The sequence below is a fragment of the Chlamydotis macqueenii genome, chromosome 17 (genome assembly GCF_036417535.1).
Source record: "Chlamydotis macqueenii isolate bChlMac1 chromosome 17, bChlMac1.mat, whole genome shotgun sequence".
In the NCBI taxonomy this organism is placed as follows: Eukaryota; Metazoa; Chordata; class Aves; order Otidiformes; family Otididae; genus Chlamydotis; species Chlamydotis macqueenii.
In genome coordinates, this window is record NC_141572.1 from 15,892,375 (window position 1) to 15,905,798 (window position 13,424).

Below are 13,424 nucleotides of genomic sequence, written 5' to 3' on the forward strand. Positions count from 1 at the left end.
TGGAGTTCAGATTCTTTCCTAGCAGTCACTTTATTGCACACTGTTGCTGCTGTTTCTTTGAAACGTAATTGCAACAGCGGCAGGACTCCTTGGACAGCTGAAAATAAAGCGACCCTCTGTTCTATTGTCACTCTCTCAGGTTCGTGTTGCCTTGATCAACTTGCTCTTCAGGTAGTTTTATTAGAGAGCTGGAATTTGGAACCCTGCATTGCTGAGTCACATCTGGCCCTGGGTCAGTGGCAAGGACAACGCCTTTCCCTCGTCCTCCCAGCTGGAGGCTGCACTACAGCTCCTAGCAGACCACTTATGGCCAAGGTGACTCAGTTTGAGTTCACTGGCTAGCCAGCTTCTCAGGTCTGCTAGGACAAGACGTCCATGAACTCAGTGCTCAGAAAACTGAAATCCCCAACAGCCTGGTGGTTTGGAGAAACACCGCGTGACCAAGCAGTGCCCACGTTCAGGAACACCAAATGAAATGGACCATGGACCACTGGGGTTCGTTTGACAGCTGAATGTGTAATAGATGTTTTGCAAAAAAAAAAAAAAAATTTCCAGATTAAATATCTGTGGCACAGAAGGTCTTAAGCACTAATGGTTTATAGTCCTGGAGAGCTCCCAAGTTCTACATAGCGCAGGAGAAGAGTGCAGACTCTGGCTCGTTACCTGAATTCCAGGTCCTTGTAACAGCACGCAGTGAGACCGCCTGCATCATTCAGGACCTGGGCCCGGACATCCTGGTATAAATGAAGGGAAGGAGCACCCCCCACCCCGTACACCCCTGTACACCTTCCTGGACAGAGAGGCAGTGCTCCAGCAAGCTCCACCAGTCTTCTCCATTTCCTTACGCGTATTGGAGGTTTTGTTAATTGTGATGGCACACTGGTGCTTCGTGATCCATCTGTAGAAACTGAGTTTATATTAAGGTGAAAGAAGAAATCTTTGTCCTTTCCGGGTGGCCAGCAAAAATTTTAAAGAACCAGATGTCATTAAAATACCGTTCAGAGGTGCTGCTGCTTGCAAGCCTTAATTCATAACACCCAGAGTACACCAAGGTGGGGCAAACAGCTCTTACATGTTTCTTGAGCTTCCTGACAGTTTCATCCCTTCTGCTCTCCTGGTAGGAAGGTGTTACTTAGGTTTTTCCCTCTGTTCTCTAGAAAATTCCCATTTCCAGTTTTAACTTTTTTTTTTTAATGGGCATTTTTTTGATCTTGTACCAAATATTTTTGTTTGAGTGACATTTCTTCCCTGGAGTTACTTTCATTAGTACAGTTGATGTGTCCTCTCTTCAACTTCCATTTTGCTAGGAAAAGCAAGGCAAGAACTTTAAAGTGCCGATAAAACAAGTTTTTCATTCTTAAAACCCTCCTGGTACTCCTTCTCTGCAGCTGCTTCAATTGGACTTTTTTTGTAACCTTGTTAAGTAGACCTATGGGTTTAGTGATGCCTTTAAAAACCAGAGGAACAAAGTGACCTCTGGAGGTCATCTAAATAACCGGCTCCAAGCAAGGCGCACTCAAAAGCTCCATCACATTGTTCAGGGCTTTTTCCAGTTGAGCTCTTAAAACCTTCAAGGCGGAGGTTGCACCACTTACCTGCCTCGCACGCCTCTCTAAGTGAGTGTGTTTTTCCCTCGCATCTGACACAGGTGCCCCGTTGCAGCTTTGGAGGCTGTCAGAGCTGCCTGTTGAAAACATCTCACCCGCTACAGCCGTGGCAGTTACACCTGCCCACGACAGTTGCGCCTGTTGATGCCATGTCTGTGCTCAGTCCCCTCCGTCTTTGCCGCGTCCAGCTGTTTCTTACAGCAGAAGTACTGAGAAGTACATGAGTTGCATTTTGTGCAACATCCCCTCTCTTTATAAGACACCCTCAAGTCCCTCCTTTGTGCCTGCGCTTACAGTCATCCATTTTGGAAATTGGAAATTCCTCCCACAGCTGTCACCTCGATACTGCCCAGCACTGCGAGGGACCGGCAGAGTCACCGTGTCTCAGACACAGCGGTGGCTGTGGGCAGGGTGCAGCCTGCACAGGGGCGGCGGGAGTCCGGTAACACAGCAGGGGGAGGTGGGGGAAGGGGCTTCCCACCACCCCTCACATTTAGCGCCCGCTTCGCGCCTGCGCAGAGGACTCTGGAACCAGACCCTACCAGTCTTCAAGGGGCAGAACCCGAGGCGGGGATTAGGCTATCAAAGATACCGCCTCAGTGAGCCCCGTGCAAGCCCCCCACCAGAAGACCATCACGGCCGCACCCCCCGCCACCCCACTGGAGGATCTGCCCGCCCGCCTATCATTGTCATCACTGGATCCAAGGGTGGTGATATCTCTTTCCCTCTTTTTCTCTTCCATCTTCTCCTTTTCCTTCTTAGAAATGTTCTGGTGTGAGCCCTGGCTAACAGCCCCTTTATGCTTCCCAAGATTTCAAAGTTAAGTCGTTCCACTGGATGTTAAATAACATGTTAAATCGATCGTTTGGTGTCATTTCACCTTTAGCCCGGGGGAATCACAAATCTGCTACCGCTCTGGGCCGTAACAGGGACAGGATTCTCTCGTTGGTACTAAAGCGATCGTTAAGCCCATGCCTTCACTGCGCCGCACCCCCCCCCGCCCCGAGGGGCATCACACACAAAAGGGACAAGGGATCTGTTCCCTGGAATTGTAGAATTAGAAGGGATCAGTTCCCTGGAATTGTAGGCAGTATGGCTTCCCAGGGAGCTCTGATTGTAGACTGTAACTTTCTCCTGGAGAAGCCAGAGGGCTGTAATGCCCAACCTTCTTCCTCTGGTGTGACTTGGGCCCAAAGTAATTGGCCTGATCCACGAGCTGCCGTTCTGGCAAAGGAACGAACACTTAAACTTGGAAAGGGAAGGGCGTTGGTTTGCGGGGTTTTAGGAGCTGCCCTGGTGGGGCTCCGGTATCTGACCCGACAAGCAGAGGGGTAGGCAACAAAAGTCAAAGCTTTACAGGAACACCTGGAGAATGAGACAAAAAGTCTCTCTGCACAGTGCAGTCTTGCCAGCGAGCGGGCGACTGACCAGAGGCTACACAGCACTTTGGCAGAGGTTTTGGAGCGGGAAAAGAACTAAAGCAGCAATTGAATGAAACCCATTCCCAGATTGGTGTGGGAAACATGGATGTAATTTCTGACCAGGGAAAGGAATTAGAATTGTTAGACCCTTTTGAGGATTTAGAACACATACAAGAGAGACCTTCCCCTGGAACAGAGGAAACTAAAATGTGACCTCTAATTAAAACAGAAGCTGTTGATGATGGAGGAGCTCAACAAGTCACTATGCATACCATTCCACTACTGATTTGGCTGAAATTCAGAAAAATATTCCCGGGGACCCAGGGAGATGGAAACCGAATGTGCAGGGAGGGTGTCTCTCACTGGGGGTGACTGTATTTTGCTCCCTGAAATTCCAGCAGCTGTGCTGGGGCTGGATCTGCTCGGGGCATGGGTGTTGGGTCTCCCAGCTGTTGATATGCAATTTTTCCAGCCCGCGCCAGAGTTGCCCCATTCAGGGACCATGGATGTTGGGCCCTGCCCCCTTCCCTTGGGGACCTGCGGGGGGTGGCCCCTGTTATATCTGAGCTGCGGGGGCAGGGGATGATTACTCCAGCCCATTCACCTTGGGGCTCCCCCGGTAGGGCCAGTCCTAAACCTAAGTGTGGCGATTAACAGTTCGTTATCGACTGCTAAATGCCAATACTGGCCCCCTTGGCCGCTGCCATATCTAACATAGCCGAATTAATTGCAACTATACAGGAACAAGCCCACCAAATCTTAGCAGCTATCGATGTACAAGAGATGTTTGTCATGGTTCCCCTGCCAGAAGCACACAGAGATGGTTTGGCTTTCCCAGGGGAAGGCACGCAGTTGACTTTTACCTGCCTTCCGCAGGGATACCGCCATTCACCAACTGCTGCTCATGGTGCATTGGCACAAGAGCTGCCCAAATTACTCCTGGGGAGGGCATCAAAGTGTGTCAGTATATTGATGACGTATTGATTGGTGGCCCTGATACTAACATAGTAGGACAAACCCAAACAGAAATTATTACTTACCTGGGGAGTTCAGGACTCCAAATTCCACAACCCCCTTCCTCAGAAGTAAAGTTCCTGGGTATTTGGTGGGGCAGGACAATGTGTGTTCCCCCTGAAACCGTGACTATGCTTGAACAGGTGGGAATGCCTGGAAACAAAAGGGAATTTCGACATGCCCTGGTATTTTGGAGAAAACATCCCAGATTTCTCCATCATAGCCTGACCCTTATATGATCTGATGTACAAAAGAACTTCCTGGGACGGGACCCTGTCCCTGAGGAAGCCTTAAAACTGCTTTGAGGCTGGGGTATAGCAGCCTTTGGGGCCAGTACACCTGACAGACCCACTCCATACTGAACGGGGCATTTCAATTCATGGGTTGTCCATGCATATGTGGCAGCGTGGCCCTGAGGGTCTGATTCATGCTGTTGGGTTTTATTCGCGTAGCTTCGAGGATGCGGAGAAACGATATTCAGTTTGGGAGAGTGGCCTTTTGTGCTTGGCCTAGCTTTGCAGGAGGCCGAGAGAATTGTATGGCAGCAGTCCGTCGTTCTGCAGGGACCATTTGAGATCCTGAAACCGGTACTGACTGGGACCCCACTCCCTGTAGGGGCTGCACAGGGAGAAGCAGTGAGGAAGTGGTACGCACAGCTAGAGCACTACGGCCATCCACTATCTGATCACCCAGACCTAGAACCTCTTCCTTCTCATGTCCAACCTGCCTCTCCATTTGAACCTCACCTACAGAACATGCGGTTCACTGAGGCATCCTCTGAAAGAGGCGGGGGGGAGGCAGGAAATACCGAGCAGTAGCAGAAGGTGGGGGGGTGCTCAGGTGGGAGAGTTGGTAGCAATTTGGAGTGTGATAAGGAGACGTGGAGAACAGGGAAGCGGTGTTTGTGTATACAGACCCATATGCTGTGTTTAAGGGATGCATTGAGTGGCTGCCTTTCTGGGAACAAAATCAGTGGGAGGTTAATTGAGTGCCTGTGTGGCAAAGGGAAAAATGGGAGGAAATCCTAAATACTGCTAAGCAGGGGACTTTTTTGGTGAGATGGGTGGCTGCACATCAAAACGGAGATCACCCAGCCCACATTTGGAACACCATAAAGGGGCTGAGGCTTTACCTACCAAAAACCCAATCAATTCAATCAGACAATGGCAGTCACTTCACTGCCGGGGTGGTCCAGGGATGGGCAAAAGGTGAGGAGATACAATGGGTATTTCACGCCCTCTGCTATCCTAAAGCTAACGGGATAGCGGAAAAAAAAAAAAACTATTCCTTAGACCTCAGGATTCTGGATGGCCTGCGCAACTTTTGAACAATCCCTGGGGGGTAAATGGCACTGCCTTTTGCCCCAAACCCCCTTAAAGATCCGGTGAAACCACTCCCGCTATCCAGGCTGCTCAGCTTCTGTGCCTGGATAGCCGCTGACACCAATGGAAGAGACCACCAAATCAATACCGATGGATTGTGCCGTCCTTCTAAAACTGTTTGTTTTATCCAGAAACCTTTGTGGGCCTTATGTTGACGTGCGGAAAGCAGACTCCACAATCTGTAAGATTGTAAAGTAGGTATGTTTATTCGGCGCCGGGCAGCACGGGGGGTAGTCCCGCCAAAATCGTGCGCACCTGGCGTGGCAATTCACTTTGAATTTTATACAACCAAGTGTTACATATACATGAAGTTAAAAAAACACGCCTATACATATGCATGAGCTATCCCCGCTCCGTATTAAAATTAGTTCCAAGAGGTCATTTAGGTATTACAATTAGTTCCAAGAGGTCATTTGGCCAGTTTTAGCTGGCTCCTGAAGGAAGCCCCTTGGTTCTTATCAGGACTGTCCTTGTGCGGGAGGTGCAGGACTTCTCACTTCAGATAAAGAGTTCAAAGCACAAAGCAAGGCCCCTCGGTTGGGGAATGCAAGACTTCCCCCCCTCGGGTAGTTTTTACAATAGCTAGTTAGCAAAGCATAAAGCGCCATTTGTATTAGCATGCACAGCAATAATCAATAAATGCCATATCTATTAAAGTTTCCTTAGCCCCTCTTCTCAATGTTTACATTGTTCCCTTGGTGGTTGCCCGTGTTGTTTGTTTGATTCTCTTTGTTTTGTATGTTGTAATAGAGTGCAATGTTTTGGAAACCCTCCTCTTCACCTTCACCATCTTTTGGGAGGGAGGAGGAAATGGGTCTCCACATCTTGCCTGGGAGCTAATTCAGGAATTGGTATGCATCTGAAACCATAGTAAGGAAGGAGTTTGTGCTGAGATTCATTAATCTTAACCTCTCCAAATTGTTAGAAAATAAGTTAAATACAGTCGTTAAGAACTATATCACAAGTGGTACTTGGGGCCCCAAACTCCCTATTGGCCTCCACCCCTTGAAACAGAACCTTTTTGGATAAAAATTCCTGATTGCCCAGGCCAAAAAACATAACATAGACAGGACGAGATATGAGTGGGCCTGGTCTGTCAAACATATGATATATGGGGACACTCATCTCGATCGCCCAGTTGATGAGGGAAATGTTGAAATTCCTTCCCTGGAATACTCTCAGTTAACAAAACAGACTAGCATTGGATATGTTTTTGTTCAAAGAACAAGCTGTATGTGAAATGTTAAATCTTACTGATAGAAAATGCTTGATATTGTTATAATGTTGGGCCGTGAGCTCTTGTTTTTGATAGTTGGCCTTGCCATTGTAATTTCCCTTTCTTTTTATCTTCTCTCTCTTCTCTGTCCTCTGTCTCCATGTGAGAATCACCACCACGGATGAAGATAATATGGACAATGTTTGAGCCACGGTGGGTGTCAATGTCTCCAACGCTGCTGTGGCTTCAGGTGCAGGGTGCAGTCTGCACAGGGGAGGTGGAGGCCGCGTGGAGGCTGACAGCTCCCCAGGCCTCTGTTAACGACTGGCCGTTTATGGCGAGGGGGTCCCACCGTGGCCATCTGAGGAGGGGGCTTCCGACCACTCCTCACATTCAGCGCCCGATTTGGCGCCTGCGCGGAGGACTCAGAACTCTCTGGAACCAGACCCTTCAAGGGGCAGAACCAGAGGCGGGGATAAGGCTATCAAAGATACCGCCTCAGGGAGCTGCGTGGCGAGCCCCCCACCGGAAGATCATCATGGCCGCCCACCACCGCGGCCCCACCACTTTATCCAAGGGTGGTCATATCTCTTTCCCTCTCTTCCTCTCTCTTTTCTATTTTCCTTTTCCTTCTTAGAAGTATTCCAATACGAGCCCTGGCTATCAACCCCCTTTATGCATTTCAAGTTTCCAAAGTTAAGTCATTCCTCCAACTGTTAAATAAAATCCTCAGTTGATCGTTTGGTGTTGTTTCACGTTAATTTAGTCCAAGGGAATCACAAACCTGCTACGGCTCCGGGCCGTAACAGGGTGACAGTGGCTTTTTTAATGTATTTATTTGAGACACCCAAACTGGACACGGCAGGTGGGGTGTCACCAGGGCGGAGAGGTTTTTGTGAGGCTCCTGGTTTGGTTGTCTCCTGATTCAGCTTACCCTCTACTGGGTTATTTGGATAATAAAATGCAAACTGTTATTGCAGAAGCTCATTCCCTGTAGGTTGACGTGAACATCGTCTTTTTTTTTTTTTTTTTTTTTGACAAGAACGATGTTTGGGATCTTCAGGCATATCCCGAGAGGCAGGAGGAGTCCAGATGCTCCCCAGAAGCACCAAAGCGGTGCCAGCACTTGTGCGAGCCGGGGTGCCCGGGCCGGGCTGCTGCCAGAAGCCAGCGAGCACTTCCTGCCTCAGGGTTTGAGGAGGAGGAGCTCCTCATGAACCGGAAAGGCCATCCTTTGCCGAGCAAAGGGAGATTCTGACTGTCCTGTCTGAGGAGGCAGATCAGCGTCTGCTTTCGTTGTGTGTTTAGGTTTTTGTTAGTTCATTAGAAGCCGCCTCTTTTATACCAAAATCTGTGTGTGAGGTTGGCACCAGAGAACTAACTGGGACATTGTATTTCCTACAAGCATCACCGTTAGGCTTTCATAGGGTAAAAAGTGGCTTTTTTTGGATCATTGCTCAGCTAGGTCACTGATCATGGGAGCTTTTCAGTTGTGTCTGTCTTACAAGTACAACATGGCTGCCAGAAAGGCTCAAGATTGCTCTCTAAGGGGGCGGTGCATTTCTGCGGCCCTGCCGGAATCGCGCTCTGTGAGTAGCGAAGGAATGAAGGCATGTCTGGGAATCTTTGCATGAGAGCTGGTGCCCAAACCGGGCAAAGGCAAATCTGACATCACTGCGATCTGGGAGAGAACGGGCTGAGCTCCCGGGGCCACAGAGAAAGGGCTGTCATTAGGCACCAGAGTCAGTGCTGACCTGAGAGGCCTGGGCAGAGCCCAGACGCCGTTGGGAGCAGCCGCAAGAACTGCAGAAGGTAAAGGCCAACTCCTCTGAGCTTTGAGTTCGCACTGGGACTCAGAGTGCCCCGAGCCCCCAGATGCAGCTGCCTCGGAAGCGCGGCAGCTGGGGCAGAGCAGGCCGCGGGGATCTGCGGCAGGGGGAGACGGTAGCCCAGGGTGACCCGGAGCAGAGGTGCGGCAGGGAGCTCTGCGGGGCAGAAAGCGAAGAGGAACTGTTGCAGCAGCCAGGGATCAGCCCGTGGCCTCCCTCGCAGCCGCCAGATGGCTCCCGCAGCCTCCCCGCACCTGCGATGCCCCCTCTGCAGCGCAGCCCCAGCCGCCCCTCACCCCTGCGCCGGGCCTGGAAAGGGGCGGCCGCGCTGGGGCAGGCAGGGCGCATTGTCCCTTCCTGCCGCGCCGCCTCCACCCTTCCCAGTTCCGCCAGCACCCGTCCCCAGGGGATCGCCTGCAGTCCCGCTCTGCCAGCGACATGGCCACGTGTAGCCCTTCCTGCTCTTCACGTACGCTTTCTAGCAGCTCTACGGACACACACACGTCAGCCTCTTCGCCGTCCTACACAGCTAGCACGCTGGCAGTTACCGTCAACTTGGAACCAGCCGCGCAGAAGACAGTCGCCCTCCAACCGACGAACAGCGCATCATCGCGGCCACACGCGAGCTGGCCGCACTCGGAGCTTTCGCGGCTCTTCTCTCGCTCTTTCCCGCAGAGCTCCGGCGATGCACAACTCGAACCGCGAAAGCCGCAATGAGCTTTGTGCAAGCTGCGCAGAAGAAACAAGGCACTAAACCGGCAAATGTCTAGCTAATCTCCAACGTGAAAAGAATCAGCAAGGAAAGCTCTTGCTGCTCTTCACTCGCTCTTGGTAAACTCCCAGAAGCATTGCGACGATTCTCTGGATGATTTGCCCACCAACACTTCACATCAGCTCAAGCCGGCTGCCCGGAGGAAAAGAGGCTAGGAAAGATCGTAGAAGGCACGGTTGTTGCCGCACGAGAAGTGCCTGCTCCGGAGGCTTCTTGCGAGCAGCGCTAAAGGCACACGAACATCGCGTTTCTGTGCTTTCCTGAACAGCTTGCGCTGGGACAGTTACAGCCGTGTTTTGCAAGCTGTCCGGGGTTCTGAGGCACTAAAAGTGCGGATGTGTGGCGACTGTCCAAGACGAGAACCGGCTGCTCTGAAAGCCCTTCCTGCTCTTCACATACGCTTTCTAGCAGCTCTACGGACACACACACGTCAGCCTCTTCACTGTCCTACACAGCTAGCACGCTGGCAGTTACCGTCAACTTGGAACCAGCCGCGCAGAAGGCAGTCGCCCTGCAACCGGCGAACAGCGCATCATCGCGGCTACACGCGAGCTGGCCGCACTCGGAGCTTTCGCGGCTCTTCTCTCGCTCTTTCCCGCAGAGCTCCGGCGATGCACAACTCGAACCGCGAAAGCCGCAATGAGCTTTGTGCAAGCTGCGCAGAAGAAACAAGGCACTAAACCGGCAAATGTCCAGCTAATCTCCCACGTGAAAACGGTCAGCAAGGAAAGCTCTTGCTGCTCTTCACTCGCTCTTGCTAACAGCCCAAGCATTGCGACTCTTCTCTGGATGATTTGCCCACCAACACTTCACATCAGCTCAAGCCGGCTGCCCGGAGGAAAAGAGGCTAGGAAAGATCGTAGCAGGCACGGTTGTTGCTGCACGAGAAGTGCCTGCTCCGGAGGCTTCTTGCGAGCAGCGCTAAAAGCACGCGAACATCGCGTTTCTGTGCTTTCCTGAACAGCTTGCGCTGGGACAGTTACAGCCGTGTTTTGCAAGCTGTCCGGGGTTCTGAGGCACTAAAAGTGCGGATGTGTGGCGACTGTCCAAGACGAGAACCGGCTGCTCTGAAAGCCCTTCCTGCTCTCCACGTACGCTTTCTAGCAGCTCTAAGGACACACACACGTCAGCCTCTTCACTGTCCTACACAGCTAGCACGCTGGCAGTTACCGTCAACTTGGAACCAGCCGCGCAGAAGGCAGTCGCCCTGCAACCGGCGAACAGCGCATCATCGCGGCTACACGCGAGCTGGCCGCACTCGGAGCTTTCGCGGCTCTTCTCTCGCTCTTTCTCGCAGAGCTCCGGCGATGCACAACTCGAACCGCGAAAGCCGCAATGAGCTTTGTGCAAGCTGCGCAGAAGAAACAAGGCACTAAACCGGCAAATGTCAAGCTAATCTCCCACATGAAAACGGTCAGCAAGGAAAGCTCTTGCTGCTCTTCACTCGCTCTTGCTAACAGCCCAGAAGCATTGCGACTCTTCTCTGGATGATTTGCCCACCAACACTTCACATCAGCTCAAGCCGGCTGCCCGGAGGAAAAGAGGCTAGGAAAGATCGTAGCAGGCACGGTTGTTGCTGCACGAGAAGTGCCTGCTCCGGAGGCTTCTTGCGAGCAGCGCTAAAAGCACGCGAACATCGCGTTTCTGTGCTTTCCTGAACAGCTTGCGCTGGGACAGTTACAGCCGTGTTTTGCAAGCTGTCCGGGGTTCTGAGGCACTAAAAGTGTGGATGTGTGGCGACTGTCCAAGACGAGAACCGGCTGCTCTGAAAGCCCTTCCTGCTCTTCACGTACGCTTTCTAGCAGCTCTACGGACACACACACGTCAGCCTCTTCACTGTCCTACACAGCTAGCACGCTGGCACTTACAGTCAACTTGGAAGCAGCCGCGCAGAAGGCAGTCGCCCTGCAACCGGCGAACAGCGCATCATCGCGGCTACACGCGAGCTGGCCGCACTCGGAGCTTTCGCGGCTCTTCTCTCGCTCTTTCCCGCAGAGCTCCGGCGATGCACAACTCGAACCGCGAAAGACGCAATGAGCTTTGTGCAAGCTGCGCAGAAGAAACAAGGCACTAAACCGGCAAATGTCCAGCTAATCTCCCACGTGAAAACGGTCAGCAAGGAAAGCTCTTGCTGCTCTTCACTCGCTCTTGCTAACAGCCCAGAAGCATTGCGACTCTTCTCTGGATGATTTGCCCACCAACACTTCACATCAGCTCAAGCCGGCTGCCCGGAGGAAAAGAGGCTAGGAAAGATCGTAGCAGGCACGGTTGTTGCTGCACGAGAAGTGCCTGCTCCGGAGGCTTCTTGCGAGCAGCGCTAAAAGCACGCGAACATCGCGTTTCTGTGCTTTCCTGAACAGCTTGCGCTGGGACAGTTACAGCCGTGTTTTGCAAGCTGTCCGGGGTTCTGAGGCACTAAAAGTGCGGATGTGTGGCGACTGCCCAAGACGAGAACCGGCTGCTCTGAAAGCCCTTCCTGCTCTTCACGTACGCTTTCTAGCAGCTCTACGGACACACACGCGTCAGCCTCTTCACTGTCCTACACAGCTAGCACGCTGGCAGTTACCGTCAACTTGGAAGCAGCCGCGCAGAAGGCAGTCGCCCTCCAGCCGGCGAACAGCGCATCATCGCGGCTACACGCGAGCTGGCCGCACTCGGAGCTTTCGCGGCTCTTCTCTCGCTCTTTCCCGCAGAGCTCCGGCGATGCACAACTCGAACCGCGAAAGCCGCAATGAGCTTTGTGCAAGCTGCGCAGAAGAAACAAGGCACTAAACCGGCAAATGTCCAGCTAATCTCCAACGTGAAAAGGGTCAGCAAGGAAAGCTCTTGCTAACAGCCCAGAAGCATTGCGACTCTTCTCTGGATGATTTGCCCACCAACACTTCACATCAGCTCAAGCCGGCTGCCCGGAGGAAAAGAGGCTAGGAAAGATCGTAGCAGGCACGGTTGTTGCTGCACGAGAAGTGCCTGCTCCGGAGGCTTCTTGCGAGCAGCGCTAAAAGCACGCGAACATCGCGTTTCTGTGCTTTCCTGAACAGCTTGCGCTGGGACAGTTACAGCCGTGTTTTGCAAGCTGTCCGGGGTTCTGAGGCACTAAAAGTGCGGATGTGTGGCGACTGCCCAAGACGAGAACCGGCTGCTCTGAAAGCCCTTCCTGCTCTTCACGTACGCTTTCTAGCAGCTCTACGGACACACACGCGTCAGCCTCTTCACTGTCCTACACAGCTAGCACGCTGGCAGTTACCGTCAACTTGGAAGCAGCCGCGCAGAAGGCAGTCGCCCTCCAGCCGGCGAACAGCGCATCATCGCGGCTACACGCGAGCTGGCCGCACTCGGAGCTTTCGCGGCTCTTCTCTCGCTCTTTCTCGCAGAGCTCCGGCGATGCACAACTCGAACCGCGAAAGCCGCAATGAGCTTTGTGCAAGCTGCGCAGAAGAAACAAGGCACTAAACCGGCAAATGTCCAGCTAATCTCCAACGTGAAAAGGGTCAGCAAGGAAAGCTCTTGCTAACAGCCCAGAAGCATTGCGACTCTTCTCTGGATGATTTGCCCACCAACACTTCACATCAGCTCAAGCCGGCTGCCCGGAGGAAAAGAGGCTGGGAAAGATCGTAGCAGGCACGGTTGTTGCTGCACGAGAAGTGCCTGCTCCGGAGGCTTCTTGCGAGCAGCGCTAAAAGCACGCGAACATCGCGTTTCTGTGCTTTCCTGAACAGCTTGCGCTGGGACAGTTACAGCCGTGTTTTGCAAGCTGTCCGGGGTTCTGAGGCACTAAAAGTGCGGATGTGTGGCGACTGCCCAAGACGAGAACCGGCTGCTCTGAAAGCCCTTCCTGCTCTTCACGTACGCTTTCTAGCAGCTCTACGGACACACACGCGTCAGCCTCTTCACTGTCCTACACAGCTAGCACGCTGGCAGTTACCGTCAACTTGGAAGCAGCCGCGCAGAAGGCAGTCGCCCTCCAGCCGGCGAACAGCGCATCATCGCGGCTACACGCGAGCTGGCCGCACTCGGAGCTTTCGCGGCTCTTCTCTCGCTCTTTCTCGCAGAGCTCCGGCGATGCACAACTCGAACCGCGAAAGCCGCAATGAGCTTTGTGCAAGCTGCGCAGAAGAAACAAGGCACTAAACCGGCAAATGTCCAGCTAATCTCCAACGTGAAAAGGGTCAGCAAGGAAAGCTCT